Below are 21,558 nucleotides of genomic sequence, written 5' to 3'. Positions count from 1 at the left end.
TTGCAGAAAAACTAGATTGTGAAGAGAAGACAAACTTTGGAAATTGAGAAGTCAGTAAGTGCCTCATGTAAGAAATAAAAAATGCTTTTAGTTTTGGTTAACAACATCACCATTTATTCTGTGTAATCAATTACCAAATCTATGCCTCCTGGTCAAAAGCACCCCCACAGCTCTCAAAATAGGAAAATTACAATTCCAACCTGTGACACATGGCCCATTATGAATTATTATAAAACAAACATCATTGTATTAAGATGTATTGTTTTCACATCTGTTTGCCCTACTAAACTGTGAATTATTTGAAGACAGGAACTATATACTACTTGATCTTTACCATGGTCTAACACACAACACAATATCAATAAGTAATGTTCCAAAATATAAGTGATCTGTTTAACTCCTAACTCAAATAGTTATCCAACACTTTTATTGAGATACTATTATGCTGTTGTGTACAGCAGAACCACTTTATATATGCTTCCATTCTCTCCATACAGACTATGAAAGCAATGTGTACCCAACTGTCTAGATTTAATAAAATAACCTTTTATTGCTTCATCAATATGTTGGTTGAGGTTGTCAGAGAAGTAGACATCAAGATGAATTGAACTTGCAGGAAATTCATTGGGGAAAATACCTATAAAAGAAAATATGAAGTGAGCCACAGTGCAGATCTTGACCTTGAGTCATGGAGATAGAAAAGAAAAAAACAGCTGGTGGAAAAACTATTAGACTCCAGTTCAGTCCTACAGAATGTTTGGCAAGGCCCCTGGCGAGCCCTCTAGCCATAGTTTCCTGCAGAGGAGACCCATTCTCTCTGGAACAAGCTTGCTTTAGTGTCCATGCTGCCTTCAGCCATTGCTCATTGGCTAGGCACAGCCAGAGGGGTTCAGGGTTCAACCACTGGGACCCTGTAGTTAGAGATCTGAGAGGCACATTCGTATAGCTGCTGCAATCAAAGACATTTATAAGGAAAACTGAAAAAACTGTTTTCTTTTTTTAAAAATATGTTTTTATTGATTTTAGAGGGAGGAAGGGAGAGGAAGAGAGATAGAAACATCAGTGATGAGAGACAGTCATTGATCGGCTGCCTCCTGCAGGTCCCCTACAGGGTGGGGATGGAGCCCTCAACTCAGGCATGTGCCCTGACCAGGAATCGAACCGTGATCTCCTAGTTCATGGGTTGATTCTCAACCACTGAGCCACACTGGCTGGGCAAAAATGTTTTCTTTTTAATGTGTGTGGTGGTCATGAGCACAGCATCTACTAGTATTGTTTGTTACTACCACCTTAATTTGTGCTAAGGCATCATTGCTTTTGCAACATCAGTGAAAATGTGAACACAATGAAAATGGCAAGTAACACCTTAATATTACTATAAAAAGAGTTTTTGCCTTGTAGACTCACTGAAAAAGTCTTGAAATTCCCCCGAGACATGTTGACAGTCACTGTGCTAGATCAAGCTAGGAAATACATCAGTTTTAAACTTCATTCAATTCCTTTTGATTTCTGAGTTGCAGTCTAGTTTATGGATATAACAAAGTTTGTTTATCTTTTCTCTTGTTGAATAATACATGTGTGTGTTTTTCTAGTTTGGGACAATTATTTATACTGCTGCTATAATCATTTTGTGGGAACACAAGTTTTTACTTCTCTAGAGCAAATATCTAGCAGTGGGATCCTCAGGAATCTGTTAAGTGTATGTGCATCTTTACAAAGGGCTAACAAAATGCTTTACATTTTGAATTCCCATCAGCAAGAAATAAAAACTCTAGTGAAAGAGGACATGTTAACTGTTGTCAGAGATTGGGGAGTAGTAAATATAAAAGAGTAGCAGGTGAGAGTTTTATTAGATAATGACCTCTTCTACATTCCCTTTGTAATAATGGTGGTTACACAAATCTATAGATGTGTCAAAATATATTGAACTGCACACCAATAAAAGACTCAGTTTTACTGTATGTTGATTTATGAAATAAACTTAGAGCAAAAACAAATGAAAACAGTTTGGAAAAAATATATAAATCCAACTAAATCTCTCTTTAACACCATTCAGTATCTATAAGCAGTGTGCAGGAATATTGCAAAAATAAAATATAATTTATTTCATGACTGTATCCACAGCTAACACTAATGTTTCAGAGTACTGCTTCAAATAAGAATGTGAATGTAATCAATGTAAATATCACACTCTCCTTATATATGTTTCTTTGAACTTAAACACAAACAACTGGAAACAGGCACAATGCTATCTAAACCGATGGGCTTAAAGCTCTATCAGGCAGTTAGACATGTGTATATGTACATCAAACAGACAAGCATCCCTGCTCTTGAAAATAGAATTTATGTCACTTTAGACTTGTCCACATATTTTCAGTGCATGGGTTGCTGATGTAGTTATGGAAAATAAAGAAAATAATATCATAGAACCAGCTAATGGCTAACAGCTCTGACAAAAAAAAAAAAAAAAGAAAAGAAAACCTTTCCTCTGATTTCAGTCACTGCATCAACACTTTCTGTTTTAAAGAAGTCTATAGCAATACTCCATGTTATATTTTGTGGTTTATAAGCATCCTTTATCAATATGTTCTTAATATAGTTTTCGATGAACAACAAAACAGTTCTATGAGAAAATGCACTGTACCATAAAAAGCTGTATGAATAATAACATTGAAATCAATTCACATAATAACCCAAAAATAAAGAAAAATATTTTATAGAATAAAGAGAAATATATGAAATGTGAGCAACAGAATGGGTTCTACTATAGTGAATAATAACTTTCCTGGTTACATAAAGCTTTTGCCAAAATTATCTCATTTAAGCCTCATGGCAAATCACAGAAATAAGTAGGGAAGGTGTTATTTTCCCAGTTCTAGACGATGATGTAGACAGAAAGAGCCCCTGCCTCCAACAAAGATACCCAAGTCCTAATTCCTAGAACTTGTGCCTGTTACCTTACATAGCAAAAGGGATGTTGCAGGTGTGATTAAATTATAGACACTGATTAGATCCAACATAGTCAAGGTGTCCTCATGGGAGGGAGGCAGGAGGGTCAGAGTCATAGAAGGAGATGTGATGATGGAAGCAGAGGTTGGAGTGAGGCAGAGAAGGACACAAGGGAGGGAATGTAGGCAGCCTCTAGGAGCTGAGGAAACTGATTTTCTCTGGAATTTCCGGAGGAATGCAGTCTGGTTGGCACCTAGATTTTACAGCTTCTGACCTCCAGAACTGTAAAATAATAAATGTGACTTGTTTTGAGCCACTAGGTTTGTGGCAGTTTCTTAGAGCAGCAATAGAAAGGCAATACATACGAAAAAACTAAGATTCAGAAATCATAAATAAATGTACTCAAAATCTCAAAGCAAATACATTACTGAGCCTAAATCGAACCCAGAATATTTGACCTCTTTATAGGGGTCATCTCATCATCAGTATAGAGCTGTTATAATACAATCCAATGTAAACAAGCAAACAAAAAAAGCCATAAGAGACATAAACTGACATAGATTAAGAACTTGGGTTAGGGGAAGTCAAAATCACACAAATAAGAGAACAAAACAAAGAACTAGAAGAGCCCCTACTATACCAATCAGGATGTGATTATTGGCAAGAATACTAGTAGAGTTAAAGGCATAAAAGAGTCTTTTAGAAGCCAATAGAGTAAAAATTACTCTTGAATTTTTTTTCAAGAGCAGAGAGGCTCAAGAAACAAAATTTATTATACTCACAGATCCTAGAGGCAGCACACCATACAGGGCCACCGCAAAAACACCAGGGTGGTCAGGAGGCAGAAGACAGGAGCATTAGACTAGAGACTTTACTGGGGTGTCTTAGGAAAGGCAAGGCAGGGCATGGTGAACAGTTTGATTGGCAAATTTTGGATAATTTCAATTTGGCAAGGTTTGGGCTATAGGGTGGTCCTTTGTTGTCTGGCACTAGGCGCTGGGATGATGAGGCAGAGAAATATTGCCTCCAGGGATGCAGGGGCCAGATAGACCAAGTATGTAGGCCTCTTAGTTTTCGTAACAAAGGCATTCTCCCAGCTGGACCCTTTCTGAATTAGCTAGTCAAGAGAGGGGTAGTCTCTCCCCTACCAGAAAGGTTTTTTAAGATATCAAACATCATAATACACAAAATTAAAACTATATACATACACAGACATTTAATTTTAAATAGATATATGTTTATAATTAGGAATAACCTTTATATTATAAAAGATAGTTGAGAACTGACAGTTGAGAACTGGGAATTGATTGACATCTAGTAACTCACACCCAATCCAGAACAAATGCTGAGGTGTTGCCTGTAAGGGAAATTGGTGTATAAATTTACAATCAATTTCTTGCTCTCATGCTCTCTGCTTATAGAAGTGAATTGAGTTAGGTTGACTGTATCCTGGATGGGACTCCTCTCCACTGATAAATGGAACTGAGTAGGAAATGCAGGAAAATGTTTTTCCAGGCTTTGTTGAATGGAGGCCATCAAGATCAGTGCCTTAGAGCTTTGAGTAGCACTGGAAATCTGAATAAAATGGCTTCTGTGAACACAATCTAGAAAAAAAAAAGTCACTTTTGCTCATAATTTAAGTTCACTAAAAGGTATTTTTTACTAGAATGTCCTAAAATGACATTCTGATACAAACTAAATCTCCTTTTATTAGCCATCTTTTAATTATCTAATTTCTTATGCATAGCATAAATGTTCAAGTTCCAGATTTTTTTAAGTGAGAAACAAACATTAAAATTATTTGAGGTAATTCAATCTGGACCAGTTATAGCTCACTGAGAGGAGTGTCTTCTCATTTTTCCTCCTGTTTTTCATGACCACATGTCTCCACTACCATCCACGCTCAGTCTTCTGCCAGAATGGTCAAGTTAGATGGTAAAGGGATTTTTTTCTGCATAAAACATTTCAACATTTACCTAAGGTATCCAGACTATATACTTTAGCACTATAAGTCTTATCAATTCTATTCTCTTACTACCACATATAATATGTATCTTGCGGTCTAATGTCCAAGTAGCTGAAATTACCTTCCTATATCTTCTGGGTAAATCCTTATTTATCCTTTAAACCTCAATTCAAGATTATTTTACCAATTTTTAACTCTGAGATCAATATTAGAGCGTCTTGCTTTGTGCCACCAGTGTAGTCTGTAAATGTTCCTAGTATACTACTAATAATAATTGACTGTCTTTATTTATATCTATGAGATTATGAGTTATTTAAGTTCATGGACCAGTTCTTGATCAAATTTCAGTCTCTCGTGCCTAGTATAGCATAGGGATTGACTGTCATATTATAGGCATTCAAAGGGTATTTGCTTGAGGGATTATTTTTGGATTTTCCCCTAAACTAAACAAAACCATCTTAACCTTACACTCGGAGAAGTAATATCAAGTAAAAATTGACCGAAGTAACTAAGCTCAGCCTGTTAATTAATAAATAAAAATATTTTGAAGTTTGTAAGCCCACACAGTCTAATTTCAATATTATCCTGTATCATTTTCACAGCAAACATATTTTGGAAGCAAACCACATTGCTCATTAACTCATTTGTATTTCTCGTAGAAATTTGTTTGTTTGCCTAGCAACATCTACTTTCACTTTAGTTGAAATTGGCAAAACTGCCACAGGGAAGAATTGACATTTTCCATCAATTTCTGGAAAGGGCAGTAATACCAAATGTCATCAGACTTGAGTTATATTGGGAGTTATTTTGAACTGCTCATGTACATGCTTGCAAAGTTTAATGTCAATCTTAGTGCCATAACAAGAAGGGCAATCTAGTGTCTGGAGCAGCAGACTGGCTATACGCTTACTGAGTACTGCAAATGGTTCAATCAATCAAACGCTTTTGGACACTTATTATGGTGCAAATGTTGGGCTAAAACTCTGTGGGACTCAAAAAGAGGTGGAAAGTACTATCTTTACTCACAAAATCATCCAATCTAGATTAGGGGACAAAAAATCAACATTTAAAAATATCAAATAAGGAGTCAGGAAGGGAGGTCCTATTATACAGCTTGGAAAAGTATACTTTTTAGTTCAAAGCCATACATCGTGAATATTAAAATCCTAAACTAAAGTACAAACTTTTAAAAACAGGTGAGTTTTACAACTTGCTGGCTGAGTGGTTGAGGCAGAAAGAGCAAAGGATCAGAAAAGTTTGAGACCCAAGTAGTTTGGAATGGTAAGGGAGGCTTCATCTCAGGCAAGAGATCCCAGAACGGGCAAAGGATGGATGTTACATGTAGAGGCTGAGGTGGGGAATGCAAAGGCCAACAACACAGACAAAGGAACAAAAGCTGATTTCAATATAAAGGAGAAGATAACATGAAGTTTGATGAAGAGGAAGGTCGAGTTTTTTTCTTTCATTAACTGTCGTCAGGATGGAAATAAACCAGAAAATGCCCGTGAGCCACCATTTCTTCAGGTGCTTCAGAGGTAGAGAGCACCAGAAATAGACAGCCAAGGTTATGGACTATACTTCAGAATGCTGGCTGGGTTACCTACTCTATTTTATACCAGTTACCTAATCTTCCTATCTCCATCTTTTAAATCTGTAAAGTGGAAATAATGTGTGCCAGAAACTCATTGTGTTCCAGGAGCTCACAGGGTTATTTGTTACTTAGAACAGTTCCTGGCACATATTATATAATCATTAGCTTTTTTCCTGCCTTGCAAGGAAAAACAAACAAAACAAAACAAATAAACAACATAAAAAACAGCCAAAAAGGGAAAGCCACCATAAAATGAGTGGTAATTTCTATAAGAGCAGAAACACTTTCTAAATTCTTTCACAAGCATGGAAGATGAGAGTAGAGCATCTGGACAGCCCTGGCCCGTGGGGCTCAGTTGGCTGAGCACCGTCCTGTGCACCCAGAGATTGCTGTTTCAATTCCCTGTCAGGACACATGCCGGGGTTGCTGGGCTCCACCCCCAGTAGGGGGCGAGCAGGAGGCAGCTGATCAATGTTTTTTGTATTGATGTTTCTTTCTCCCTCTGTCTCTAAAATCAATAAAAATATATATATTTTAAAAAGAGTATCTGGCCCTACTGGCATGGCTCAATGGTTGAGCATTGACTTATGATCCAGGAGATCTGGGTTCAATTCCATGTCAGGGCACATGCCCGGGTTGAGGGCTCGATCCCCAGTAAGGGGCGTGCAGGAGGCAGCCGATCAATGACTCTCATCATTGATGTTTCTATTTTTCTCTCTCCCTCTCCCTTCCTCTCTCTGAAATCAATAAAGGCATATTTTTTTAAAAAAGTAAACAGTATCTGGACAAAAAAGATGATTAAAAAAATATGTAAATATCCATGTGTAAAACAGGTCCCAATTCATAGTTAAATTAATCCAAATTATTATACAAGGGTCTAGCGTAAAACTGGCATTTCAATATCTTATATGCACTGACATCTACAAAAAAAATAGGCACACACAGAAAATTTATATTTTCTAGTCTTGAAATGATATTGAATTGGTCTTCATTTAATCAATCATAAGTGTCTCTCTTAAGTACAATATTTGTGAGTTGAGATCTGACTCCCACACACCAGGGCAAGTGCCGCTTGATAAGTGCCCTCCTTCTCTGTAATTGGGGCACCACACAGGAATCTCAGCACCTAATTTGCTTTGGCAGCAACACGGCAGCAGGTTACCACTTAGTATTCTCTGGACAAAAGAAAGGATGATGAAGCACAGCTGTTTTTAAAGGCAGCCCAAACGCGAAGCTGAGCAGGTTGAAGCTGCTACATAGCACGCACGACTTAGCACACAGATGGCGAAACTGTGTCAGGCATCGAGGGTTAGCAGAACTCACAAAAGGGGAAAGAAACTCACAGAAAAAAAAACCTTTTGATGGTTTTGATTGAAAAGATTATGGGCAAAAGGTTTTAGGTTGCTTAGAACTTGCTTCTCATTTAGGAACATATTTGGGTTGTTTTTACAAAGGCACCCCAGGCCATGCAGTTTGCAAAGCTCCCTAACGCCTCGGCATGACGAAACGTTAGGCTAGGCAAGGGTATTAAATAAAGTTTAATATTACCAAGGGGCACTTTTCAAATACCTTAAAAATACTTCATTCTCATTAGGTCATTATCAGTTCTGCCAATGACAAAAATGATTTGCAGCTTAGTTTCTAATAATAGCTGATTGGTACCAGCTGCCTGGAGAACTGTGTTGAAGATTTTGAACTTAAACCAAGTTCAGTGAGAGGGGTATAATTTATTACACAGTCGTTTATATGAAAAATAATACAATAATGAATAAATAATATGTTTCACCTACTCACAATTGTAAACCTACTTTTGCCCCACCCTGTATTTCAGGTCACGTGAGTGAATGGTTCCACACATACTATACATTTGGCAGCTCTCAATTTAACTACAATATATGACAATCAACCCACTCCAATAAGAATTTTTTTAAAAGATAGATTTCATTCATTTAATTAAATTTTAATGAACCCTTACAAAGGATCCCAAGAACAATCAAGAAATGCGTGCATCATTCTATTTCATTATTAATGATTAATGATTTTATTATTAATAACTGGAGACTGTAATCCTATCTTACTAGGGTCTCAAGTGTGACATAATGCATAACAGCCTCTGTATTGACATGAAGACAGGTAAAAGGCATCATGGCATTAGAGATAGCTAGCTGTTACTTAGAGAAAGAGGGAGGCACCGAAAAACCATATTTAGAGCTAACGTATTTCACCCACTGCTTTTGATGAACTGTGGACCTCTATACCCTGCTATCCAAAACAATAGTGACCAAAGACAAAAAGAAAATTCAACTCTATAATACACAATTCTTATTATGCAGTGCCCAAGGAGATTCAACTTTTTCCTATATAAATAATAAAACTGTCACAGAATTTTAAAAAATCATAAAGGCCACCGGTTTTGAAGCATAAATACTTTTATCCTGAACATAAAAGCCAATACCATCGAATCATTAATATGAAAAGAATTGCAAAAGAACATTTAATCTATCTCTTGCCTCAGAAAAGAACAACACCGAAAATATTTCTGTGAAATGCTAACCACCTCCGAGACATACTTCTTAAACTTTCCAAATATTTATAAGAATTTTATGCAACCTGATAGAAGGCGGCACAACATGTATTGTATATGAATCTTGGTCTACCACCTAAGTGTACAGGCATGATCACTCTCTTTCCTATCACTTAATTTTTATGTCCAGGCTTCTTGTTTGTTTTATTTCCTACCCCTTTAGGAGCAGTCTTGAAAACAAGAATAGTTTTCCAAACCCAAGGACTTACCACGAGTGAAATTCACCCATTTAGTAAATATAAGCTCTCTTCTGGGAGATTTCTTTCAGTTATGGTCTAAATTTGGGCTAAGATAAGACCTTACTAAGAAATTCAAAAAACATTCATATCTTTTCTGCTAAATCTTTTGGGACCGCTGCTCGACCTCCTGGCTTGTAAAACATTCACCTTTTCGCACTGAGTCCTATCATGGGCACGTTTACTTCATAGGAGCTGTAGCAGCTTCTTAGCTCAATGTGCAGGCAAATGAACTGAAATACCGCCCAGTCTCAGTGCACAGGGTTCTCCGGGCCTGTGCCCGGGATGCGGGGCCTGGAGGAAGGTGCGGGCACTGGGCCCTCACGGAGGCTGGAAAATGCAGTGAGCGTGGAACTGCTTCCCCGCGTGAACGTACTTTAGAAACTGCTGAAATCTGACGAAGGCATCCGCGTCAAGGGTCTCTCACAGGAGAGGAATCGAAATCTTAGAGGCCAAGCCCAGTGCCTTTATTTTTTAAAGAGAAATGTTTTCACTTAATGAATAAGGTTATAACTTTCCTCCTGTGCCTATCTCTGCCTTTCTATCTTCCAATCAATCAATCAATCAATCAATCTGTTTCCCCCTCTCTCACTGCAACATATTCACATATGTATTTCACAGCCAAAGAGAATTGCTCAATTACTTAAAATAATGTGACTGTCTTGTAATTGTAAATTATTTTTAGTTTGAATAATATCTGTTCATTCAGCACTGTTCAAATTGTATGCTAGTTTAGATATGAGCAAAAATATAGGTTAAATAAAATTCAGTTCCTTATCTTACACTTGGGTGCAGACTTTACAGGAAAATGTTGTTTTAGAAATAACTTCCTTATCATTGATGTCAAATGTAAGAATGAATCCACAAAAGGCAAAATAAAATAAAATCAAACAATTCTTTTCAACATGATTTAATTTTGTTACTCTTGCTGGGAAAAAAAAGAGCAAATGTTATTTAGCCAACAGTTCAGTAAGCATTCTAGAATATATACAGAAGGAAGTAGGTCTCACTCATCCTTGGGACCTAACAACATGGGGCAAGTGATGTCTTCCGTCAAAATTCAGTAATTGCTTTGTTTGTTAACCTCTTCTTTAAAGTAACCATGTGCCAAATGACCAAAACTTAAAGGTGAAAATGAATTGTTCCAACGGAAAATTTCACGAACTTATAACAAGAATATGTAATTGTCTCCAAATAATCTCAAAAATCATTTACAAAGAGATAAAAAGAGTATTTAATTACAAATATTATTATAATTACATTTGTATTTCCAACTTTTGGAAATTTAATTCTGAAACAAATATTTGAAAGGAGTAGAGCAAGATTAAGCTATAATATCTTTAACAGCACTGTATAACAATATTTTTATATAAACAATATATCCAATTAAGACTTATTAAGATAAATTAAAGTTCACCCAAATAATAAAATATAGTTTATGAATATGTATTGGCCTAAAGAGGTTTTATTTTCTTGTTTAAATATACTAGTTACAAACTTAAAGCCAAATTTGTCATAAGTAATGTGTGTCTGAGTGTGTAAGTGTTCTTTCTTTCCTCAATCCATGTGTTCAAGGTGTAATAAAGGTTAAATAGAGTCAAGACTAGGTTTGGTCTTCCAATTAAACACCATAAGTAGCCTTTCACAGTCTTATCTTGAAGACATAAGAACCCTACTCCAAAATAAAATGTTCTTTACCTAGTTTGGTTGTTAGTGCTTAAAATTATATCATTGACTTTTTAAAAAATGTATCTTTACTGTTGAAAGTATTACAGATGTCCCATTTTTCCCTCCCATTAACCCTCTCCATTCCTCCCTGGCTATTCCTCCCCTCCATCCCTTCATTGCACCATTGTCTGTGTCCATGGGTTTGCATATATGCCAATAAGTTCTTTGGTTAATCTCTTCTTGGCCCCCACCCTGAAGGTCCCCTCTGAGATTCATCAATCTATTCCATGGTTTCATGTCTCTGGATCTGTTTTGTTTGCCAGTTTATTTTGTACATCAGATTCCACATATAAGTGAGATCATGTGATACTTGCCTTTTTCTGACTGGCATATTTCACTTAGCATACTACTCTCCAGGTCCCTCCATGCTGTCTTAAACAGTAAGAGGTCCTTCTTTTTTATAGCTGCATAGTATTCCACTGTATAAATGTATCACAGCTTTTTTGTTTGTTTGTTTTTTAATATATCTTTATTGATTTCAGAGAGAGAGGAAGAGAGAGATAGAAACATCAATGATGAGACAGTTGTCACTGATCAACTGTTCCACAGCTTTTTTATTTCTCTTCTACTGATGGGCACTTGGGGTTTTCAGATCTTAGCTATTGTAAATTGCGCTCCTATGAACATAGGGGTGCATATATTCTTTCTGATTGGTGTTTCTGGCCTCTTAGGATATATTCCTAGAAGTGGGATCACTAGGTCAAATGGCAGGTCAATTTTCAATCTTTTGAGGAAACTCCATACTGTTTTCCATAGTGGCTGCACCAGTCTGCGTTCCCACCAGCAGTGCACTAGGGCTCCCCTTTCTCCACACCCTCGCCAGCACTTGTAGTTCATTGACTTGTTGATGGTGCCATTCTGGCAAGTGTGAGGCGATAGCTCATTGTGGTTTTAATTTGCACCTCTCTGATGATTTGTAACACTGAGCATTTATTCATATGTCTCTTGGCCATCTGTATGTCTTCTTTGGAGAAGTGTCTATTTAGGTCCTTTGCCGATTTTTTAATTGGATTGTTTGTCTTCCTTTTGTTAAGGTTTATGAGTTCTTTATATAGTTTGGGAATTAACCCTTTATCAGATGTGTCATTGGCAAATATGTTCTTCCATACAGCGGGATCTCTTTTTGTTTTGTTGATGGTTTCCTTTGCTGTGCAGAAGTTTTTTTTGTGTGTGTTTTTTTTAATGTAGTCCCATTTGTTTATTTTCTCCTTTGTTTCCCTTGCCCTAAGAGATGTATTGTTGACTTTTCATTCTTCTGAGAGTTTAAAATCCCACCTTTAACCTTAGGAGGGCAATGTTACTAATGAAGTAGATACAGAATGGGAATATAAAAATAGGGTCTCAGGAAATAGGCAAAAGTATGCAAATGAGAGAAGATGAAAAAGACAAACTTCATTTTCCTCCAATTTTGGTTAGGCCTGGAAATGGTGAAATCACTGTTAAAATTTACCTAGGGTCTATTTGTCAGAAAGCATCATAAAATAGGCATGATATCCATACAGATAGCTTTTCAACTCAATTTAAGATTGAATAATTTATATTTCTAAGTAAAGTTTAGCAGTGCTTTTCAATTGGAAATTTCAATTTAAAGTATGATTCTCAAAGATTTAAGAGATGAATAAGACCCTTCACTGGGCAAATACCAAAACAATCAATTTTTCTTTTTCTTTGTTGAAGACCGGGTGACACTGAAAGAAAGGACATATCTTTGTGGTAACATAAGTGCACATGCTCCTCAAGGAAGGCCTTGATCGATTTTCAAAACATCAATCTTCATACCCATCATATATATATATATATAATATATATATATATTAAAATCAACTTACATTATCTAGAAGTGCATTCAGTGTAACAGACATTTTATTGCGCTGAGTTAACCACATCCATGGATTGTGTTAAACTATTTATCATGAAATTTAAGAAGTAGTAACTGAATTTAAGCTTAAGATGTAAGGTAAGAGTTGTACAGGAGAATAACCTTTATTTCACAAAACTTTTAGCATATTTTATTTTGCAATTACTTAACTATAGGCAATTGTCTGGAACACTCTAGTCATCTTTAATGTAAGAGAGAAGCAGTTGGATAGCAAATTAGCTGTTCTGTCGCAATGTGGTCTGAGCAATCATGTAAACAAAGAAATCTGCTAATCAAAAGCAATTTCTCATGAAACAAAGACAGCAGCTAATTGAGAACATCTGAGGCTAAAATAAGATTAACTTCAAAATGAAAACCCTTGCAGCTTCTTGCAGTAAAGCTGTTGGGATAATATGAAAGTTTACAGCAGTTTAGAAGTGGAAATGCTAGTAGAAATGCTATTTCTCACTTTGGCGAAATATTTCACAAACTCGAGAATTAACTTTCTTTCTGGTAAAAGTGCTTGATGCCAGATAAGAAAACTGCAGAAATGCATCCCTCAGGGTCGGGAGTAAAAGAGCGTATTCTAGGCAAACCTGCCATAAAGTGAGTCTTCTGTGGCCTTGCTCAGCTGCTGTTTGTGCCTCAAGATCAGAGGCGGAACATGTTCCTGGGCTCTGAGTCTCATTTCCTTCACTGGAGGCCAGAAACAATAACTGTAGCAGATTGTTTGGTGGGAAGAGGTTGAGGCCTGTGGGGGGTGGGGGAGTGAGAATGGATGAAGAAGGGGCGAGTGGCAGAAAACCCAGGGCATATATTGTGCTGAATAAATATTACACATTGTAGTGTTTTTCAGAGCCAGACTTTACTGGGTAAAAGTAGAAAAATGGTTCTAAGATATAACTTCATCAAAAGAAGGGATAAAAGACAGCACCACTTTTACCACATAGCACAGAAAGGTAGAAAAAAGATTCCAAAGTGATGGAAATAGACATCTACTGAAATAGGCCAAACTAAATCATCCGGATAGTCTCAGCTCAGCCGTTTCTTTCATCTGTTGCCAGAAATAACACATTACATCACTTCTCAGGCTCTTGGCTAAGATCAAGTGCAGAAATAATATGTTACATCCACTTATACACACACACACACAAAATATACATATATAATGTAATATGAATACATATATGATGTATAAAAATGTACATTAATGTATGTGCAATTATATATAAACCAAACACAATGTATAGGAACATGTGATATATAATGTATGTTCCTTACTTTATTATTAATATTAATTATTACATATATTTAACACATATTTTTCTCTAAAGTGTCCAGCTCTAACAAATAAAAATAACATAAATTTTAGATTATAATCTTTCCATTATTGTTAAAATATCAATTAAAAGCAATTCAGCCTGGCACAAAAAGTTAAGAACCATATGATTTCACTCATGTATGAGATAAAAAACTAAAAGCAACGAATGAACAAACAAGAAAAAAGCAAAAACTCATAGACACAGACAACAGTGTGGTGGTTACCAAAGGGAAAGGGGGACAGAGGAGCAACAAAGGGTAAAAGGGGTCAAATATATGGTGACAGAAGATGATTTGACTTTGAATGGTGAACACACAATGCAATATACAGATGATGTATCAGAGAATTATACACTTGAAACATACATAACTTTATTAACTAATGTTACCCTAATAAATTTAATTTTTAAAAAATAAACAAAAAGTAAAAGCAACTCTACGTTGAAACCTAAAGCAAGTCGTGGCTTCCGTCTTCTGGGCTGCACACGCTCTCAGCAGCTGCCACAGGCTGAATGGGCGGAAGGCACCAGCACACAGAACAATGCAGGACCAAAAGCTCTTATTTTAATTAATTAACATTATTTTAGATCTACATCTAAACATAATGACAGATTTGTATGAAATAATAATCCCAGAAGACTCATATTAAGGAAATTAGAGAAGAAAATAAATGAGCGTGTAGAATGAATGAATAATTGTAAGATAGACTTAAGGAGCCTAAGAATTATTCTAGTGTCCAAGCCACCGATAAGCCTTAAGAACCAACTCAGCTTGGAGGTTTGCCATCATTATATTTTGTTACATTTCTTTCTACCCACAAATTACTGTCCAGCCATGGGCAGCAAAGCCTCATGTGTGCTCTGTGCTTCAGCTGCCTTTGCCTGGAAAAATCTGACGTCAACTTCAGTACAAATACAACGTGAGGAATTCTGCACAGGAGCTACTGATACATGCTGTCATTGCAGCACTCTGCATGTTACCTTTACAGTACTACTCTCAATTACATTAGTTCTTAGTCTTTTCTTAATGTGCCCCCCTCTTGTTAGAAAATGAACACCTTGAAGGCAGAAATAGGATTTCTTTGGAGTATTTAATTCAGTGTCTTACAAAAAGTTATCTTTCTGTTGTCGTTCTTTATGTGAATGAGTTTATGAATGAATGAATTTTTAAAGATTCCAAAACTCAGGAAAGTTGAAAAGTTATGATATTCTGGTTTATTTTTGTAATTTCACTCAGAGACATATTCAAGCCTCAAAAAAAAAAAGAAAAGGAAAGAAAAAAACAGAGAAAAAAAGACCTGACTCAGCTCTTTCTAACACTACCTCAATGGCCCGTCTGAACTACGTACTAAGTTGCCAATAACACACAGTACCAAATTTTATACAAACTTGAAAAAACCCTTTCAGGTCAGATATGTAAAAATAAACCATGCACATCACTAAGTTTTCATATCTTTCCCTAATTGAAAGTCACATGTTTTGGAGATTTCACTTAGGTCATGCTTTGTTATTTTTCTTATAAATAACCACCCAACTTCTCATTAGAACTTTAAATGCTAACTTGTAAATTGAATCTTTGGTCACTAAGTGAAGTCATTGTTAAAATACAAGTATCCTTTAATAATTGATATTTTAAATTCTACTACTGCCCCATTTATACCTAAGGTGTTAATTTGTTCAATCCATTATTCATAAAGACTTGAAGAAAAGTATTCTTTATTTCATATAGCCATGGTATTATCAGTTAAAGGGTACTATTTAATGTTGTTTGAATTTTGAATACTTCTCTAGAGCATTTTTTCAGTGGGGGCAAAGAGAGAGCGTGAAGGGATGGGCAACTGGAAGGTGAAGGGGCTTCCTCCATGGTGGTGGTTCATTGGAATAAGTATGCAGAAAGGGGAGGGCTGAATGCATAAAATTTTAGCTATAATTTCACACTCCAGTTCTACTCATAAGCTTTCCTGCAAGTTCCAATCAGAAAGCACTTGGAATTCGAAGGGTTCATGTGCTCAATCCAAGGGTTTTATTAAAATATAACACTACATAGAGTAATTTAATAGGAGCCTTTGGATAAAGCAAGGCTCAACTCCCAGGGGACTAAAGAATAACACAGGAACATTTTTGGCAGGGAATTGTCTAAGCAACCCACTGATATGATCTGTGAACCAGAAGGACAAGCCTATATACTCAGATGACTTTTTAAAAAAGAGAAAATGAATTCAAAGAGCTTAAAACTATCTAGAAGCAAGTGACAAAGAGAATTGGAAGGAGTAATATTAATCCATCCTCTTACCAGAAATTGATTAACAATCATATTACTGGAAGAGAAGCTCTTTCGGTATCTTATATGATTTTAATAATACAGCCTGACTTTCTACAGTGAGAAATTGTTTTCCTACATGGCCATTTCTTAGTACTGTACTTCATTATATGTTGAAACTTCTTAGAATACAAAGAAAATGCCTTCACCTCAATCCATTACTGAAATCAATAAGAAATCCATCACTTTTAAAATGACTATAATTATTTCAATATTTCATGCTATAGGTATTTCTGCGGTTTCTGCAAACTACTGAAGTAATATTTTTCAACCTCAGTAGGTATGCAATAAGTTACTTCTGTTCTGAATACAATTTCATAAATTTTTCATCTGGGTAAGATAAACTATCGTACAAAACAAGGTTTTTTTTAAAAATCATAATTTTCTTTTAGCTCACCAGTGGCCCATAAGACATACAGAAGGGATAAACTAGGAGGAGTGGCAGAATGAATAAATGAGAACTGTAAGATAATCTCCATTTGTGTTTAAAAATGATTCTTGTTTGTACTACATCATGCTGAATTAAAAGACTAATTTTTACCATTCATCCCAGTGGGTAATGTGTAAGCAGGATATATTGTTTCTCTACAAGAATTAATATGCCAAATACATATTTACATAATAAAGGGTTACCTGAACAAGAGGAGAGGCAGAGCACACACAAAGGCAAATGTTGCACTGATCTGTTCAATCTTCAACTAAATTAGAAATTTTCAAAATTCACAATTCCCTGGATACTCCCACTTGAGTCTATCACAGTGTCTGGTTCATAGATGGTGAGGCAATGTTTATTTAATTTTAAAAAGATGCTATAATCAGCTTTCATACCCATAAAAATCCAATGTTGATATATAAATATACCCAACTCTTATTTAATCTCATTTTCAGTACATAGAAGAAAAGTTCCACCCAGAAATTAAAAGTGGGGAATAAAAGAACAGTTAAGAAAAATATTAATATCTCAGAAAAGCCATTACAAAAACATATAATGTACACGTTTTCATTAGTTAAATCTAGCAATTTTCTTTCTCTTTCTTTGAATGCTTCCCTAGCCTACCATAAAAATTTAACAGAAGATTTTATATGTAAATAAGTATGCTTAGGGGTTCCAATATGCCACTGGTCTTTCATGATTGCAGTGGAAGAGAAATAGAAACCCCTGAAGATCACGATTTTTAAGAATGTCTTTGCAGTGATCCCACTTCTGGGAATATATCTGAAGAAACCCATAACACTAATTTGAAAGAATACATGCACCCCTATGTTCATTGCAGTGATATTTACAATAGTGAAGATCTGGAAAGAGCCCAAGTGCCCATCAGTAGATGAGTGGATAAAAAAGCTGTGGGACATTTACACCATGGAATACTATGCAGCCTTAAAGAAGAAGGAAATCTTACCTTTTGCATGGATGGAATTGGAAATTATTATGTTAAGTGAAATAAGCCAGTCAGAAAAACAAATATCATATAATCTCACTTATATGTGGAATCCAATAAACAAAATAAACTGATGAACAAAATAGAAACAGAGGCATGGATAGATGGAACAGACTAACAGCTGTCAGAGAGGAGGTGGGAGGTAGATTGAGGGGCTGGACGAAAGGTGAAGGGATTAAGCAAAAAAAAAGTACATACACAACAGTGTGGTGATGTAGGGAGAGGGGGAGGTGGTAGGTGGAGGTGGGCAAAGTGAGGGAAAATGGAGACAGAAAGAGACTTTGCTTGGGGCAATGGACACACAATGCAGTGTGCAGATGATGTTTTGTTGAGTTGTACCCTTGAAACCTGCATCATTTTGTGAACCAATGGCACCCCAATACATGTAATTGAATGAGAATTCTTCCACCTGGGAAGCACATAGCAGGGAACCACCCTCTTTGTATTCTTACTCCCTTCTTCTCTTGCAAATATTGTTTCCATTCCTTCCCTAAGAGACTGAAGGTAAGCCAGTTAGTTCTCTCAAACAATTTTCCAGATTTAGACCTTGTACAAGCATAATACAGTGTTTGGGTCTCTGCCTGCCTCTCTCTCTGTCTCTGCCTGTCTCTCTCTCTCTCTCTCTCACACACACACACACACACACACACATACACACACACTTGGCTTTGACCAAAGAATCATCTGTCCTCAACTCTCCTCATTCACCTCTGATCCAAAGCTTCCAGTTAGCATGGTTTTGTTGTGTGTTCTTCTGTCATATCTAGATGGGTTTTACCTCAAATTATAGCTAATTTCTTAGTTTGGTATATACTGTGTGGGCTGTTCAATGATCCTCATTGTTTCTATTTCCTCATCTTTTGGGAAATAGAAAAGCACCCTTTTAGTAAAAAGAAAGCTTAATAACCATATTACATTCTGCTCTATTGAGTTAATTGTGCTCTTTGCCCCAAGGGTAGGCTGAGGGCTGGGGCTGGGATGGCCCACCAGAGGAGTCTGAAATTTGATGGTCACCTTTGCCTAAACATAAGACAGGGAATTATGAGGACTGGGAAGGCAGCTTTTTTTACTGTCAGCTGAAGTGGGTCAACCAAGAGTAATATGCTTAAGGAAAGAAAGAAAAAGAAAAAAAGGATGCCCTGAAGCACAACTTCCAATATGTAGCCCTGCTGGGAAATCAGAACATTAACTATAGAGTCCTGGCTATTGCAATCAGAGATAAAGTGGATATTTTTGATCTGTGGTTACAGGCTGATTGTGGGAGGAAAAATGCAGGATTTCAAACACTGTCAGGCTCTACCAACACTGCTTGCAGCTTCAAATCTATGAAAAATCTTCAGAGATAAATATGATAATCATGTCAACAGCTTCCTTAAACCAAGGCGACTGTAATGTTCAAAAGTAGAATCTTAATGCAATATACAGATGATGTATCATAGAGGTGTACATTTGAAACCTATGTAATTTTACTAACCAATGTCTCCCCAATAAATTTAATTTAAAAAATAAAATAAGTAAAAAAGTGGAATCTTACACAAAAAAACATCAACATACTTTCCTCAGATATACTCACTTTCTGATTGTTTCAAATTAAGAAAAATAAATCTTACTATTTCTGGAATATTATTCATCAAATAAGCTATAATTCAGTCAACATGCCTACATATCATATATACAGATAAGGTTTATATACAAATTAAAAAGGATATTCTTTTAAAGTTTGACAGAAATGAAAAACCCCTTTTAGCACTTGATATTTACTAGCACTTGATATTTGATATACCTAATAAGAATTGACAGATAGTTTAAAGTGACCAGTATCTCTTCATTGATTTAACTTTATCTAGTTTAATTGATTTGTGCATTAAAGTTTTCTACTTTAACTGCAATCATTTCTGAAAAGTAAACCCACAGTGTGCCACAAAACCACAGGTTCAAAGCATACAGTATAATATGGGGAACTAAAATAGAAAAATCCTTGTCTACAAAAAATTATTTGTAACAATCATCTCTCATTTAAGATTTTCCCAAATGACACATTAATTTTCAAAGAAGCACATAGAACAGCCCCTCCCCCACCCCAAGCCCCATGGCAAGATGTAGTTAAGGTACTAGGCACAATTGCCTTGCCTGGATGAAATAGAATTATATTTTGCTTCCTCTAGATTTTGAACACTACTAGTTTACCTGAATCTCATATGATTTTAGGGAATGCACATTATAAAGGCAAAGGAATCAAACATATAATTTCCACTCCCCATACTAATTCTCAGACTTGTTAACATGCCAGTGTGACAAGTAGTTAATGTACTATCTTTCAAAGTTAGAGGAATTACAACTAACCAGCACACAAAATATATTTTAGTGAAAGATACAGATGATGTAATGGAAGAAGGCTGTCACTGGTTTTATTTTGTGAGACAGAAAATTTTATTTTCTAATTGTAGTAGTTCATAGTCTCTTCTAGAGGTAATAATATTTAATTTTTAATTAATTACTACTTTTAGGTTAAATAGGTGTTAAAAACCAACTAATTAAAACAATCAAAGAGGACCCAAGATAAACGAGAAACTAGGAGGGTTCAACTTTTGAATAATGGAAATTATTCACACCTTATGGATTCAATAAACTTTATATCACCTTTTCTCCTTGTCTATAAAGTACAGGGAAGCTAGAAATAGAAAAGAAAGATGAGCTTATTGGTTTGATATGTCAGTTAACAAAGTTCAGAGATCTCAAAGCAGTTATAAACTGAGAAAGTCCTGGAATGTGAGCAGCCACAGAGCATTATGCCTGTCATGTGAATATAAATACCCTCATAACCTTGAATGCCCCATGAATTGTGTTTGTTTAGGGGAGATTCTCAGTATCCCAACAGAAGGCAAGTGGTAGAAAGTTTAAAGAGCTGAGCTGGTATTTCTCCTGACTCCTAATGCAGAAGAAAAAGAGATTGGAATCTGAGTCTCACAAGTTAGAGAATGAAGGTACACACTTTGAGCTTGAATTTAAAATTCCAAAAGTCTCATGCTTAGGAGAAAGACTGCATCCCAGAATTAAGCCACTTATCAAGAACTAAGAGCAAAACTTGAAACAGACTTATCAGAACAAATCTCCATACCTCCATACACACAAAAATAAATTTATAATTTGACAGGCTTATCAAGCAAAAGTAAACACTTTTAAAAGACAGATAACAAAATCCAAGGTCTTTATAATGTATAATCACCAATGAGCAAAATAAAAACAACATTTTAAATACATGAAGTCTCAGAAAAATGAGAACGATTGATCAAGATCAAAGGCCGTCAATAGAAAACAAGCCCAGGATGACTCTAATATCCAAACTAACAGACAAGAGCTTCATATTAGCTACTATAAATGTAATCAATGATATATATAAAACAATGGTCAAAATAATTAAATAAATTTGGAACCTTAGCATTGATATAGTAATTATAAAAATAATTATGTTGAAATTCTAGAAAGGAATATTCCAATGCTTCAAGTGAAAAATTCATTAGATAGGCTGAATAGCTTATGGAAAAGAAAACCAAATGGTCAGTGAAAT

This window comes from Miniopterus natalensis, chromosome 4 (genome assembly GCF_054644295.1).
Source record: "Miniopterus natalensis isolate mMinNat1 chromosome 4, mMinNat1.hap1, whole genome shotgun sequence".
Classification (NCBI taxonomy): domain Eukaryota; kingdom Metazoa; phylum Chordata; class Mammalia; order Chiroptera; family Miniopteridae; genus Miniopterus; species Miniopterus natalensis.
This window is presented reverse-complemented; position numbering follows the sequence as displayed.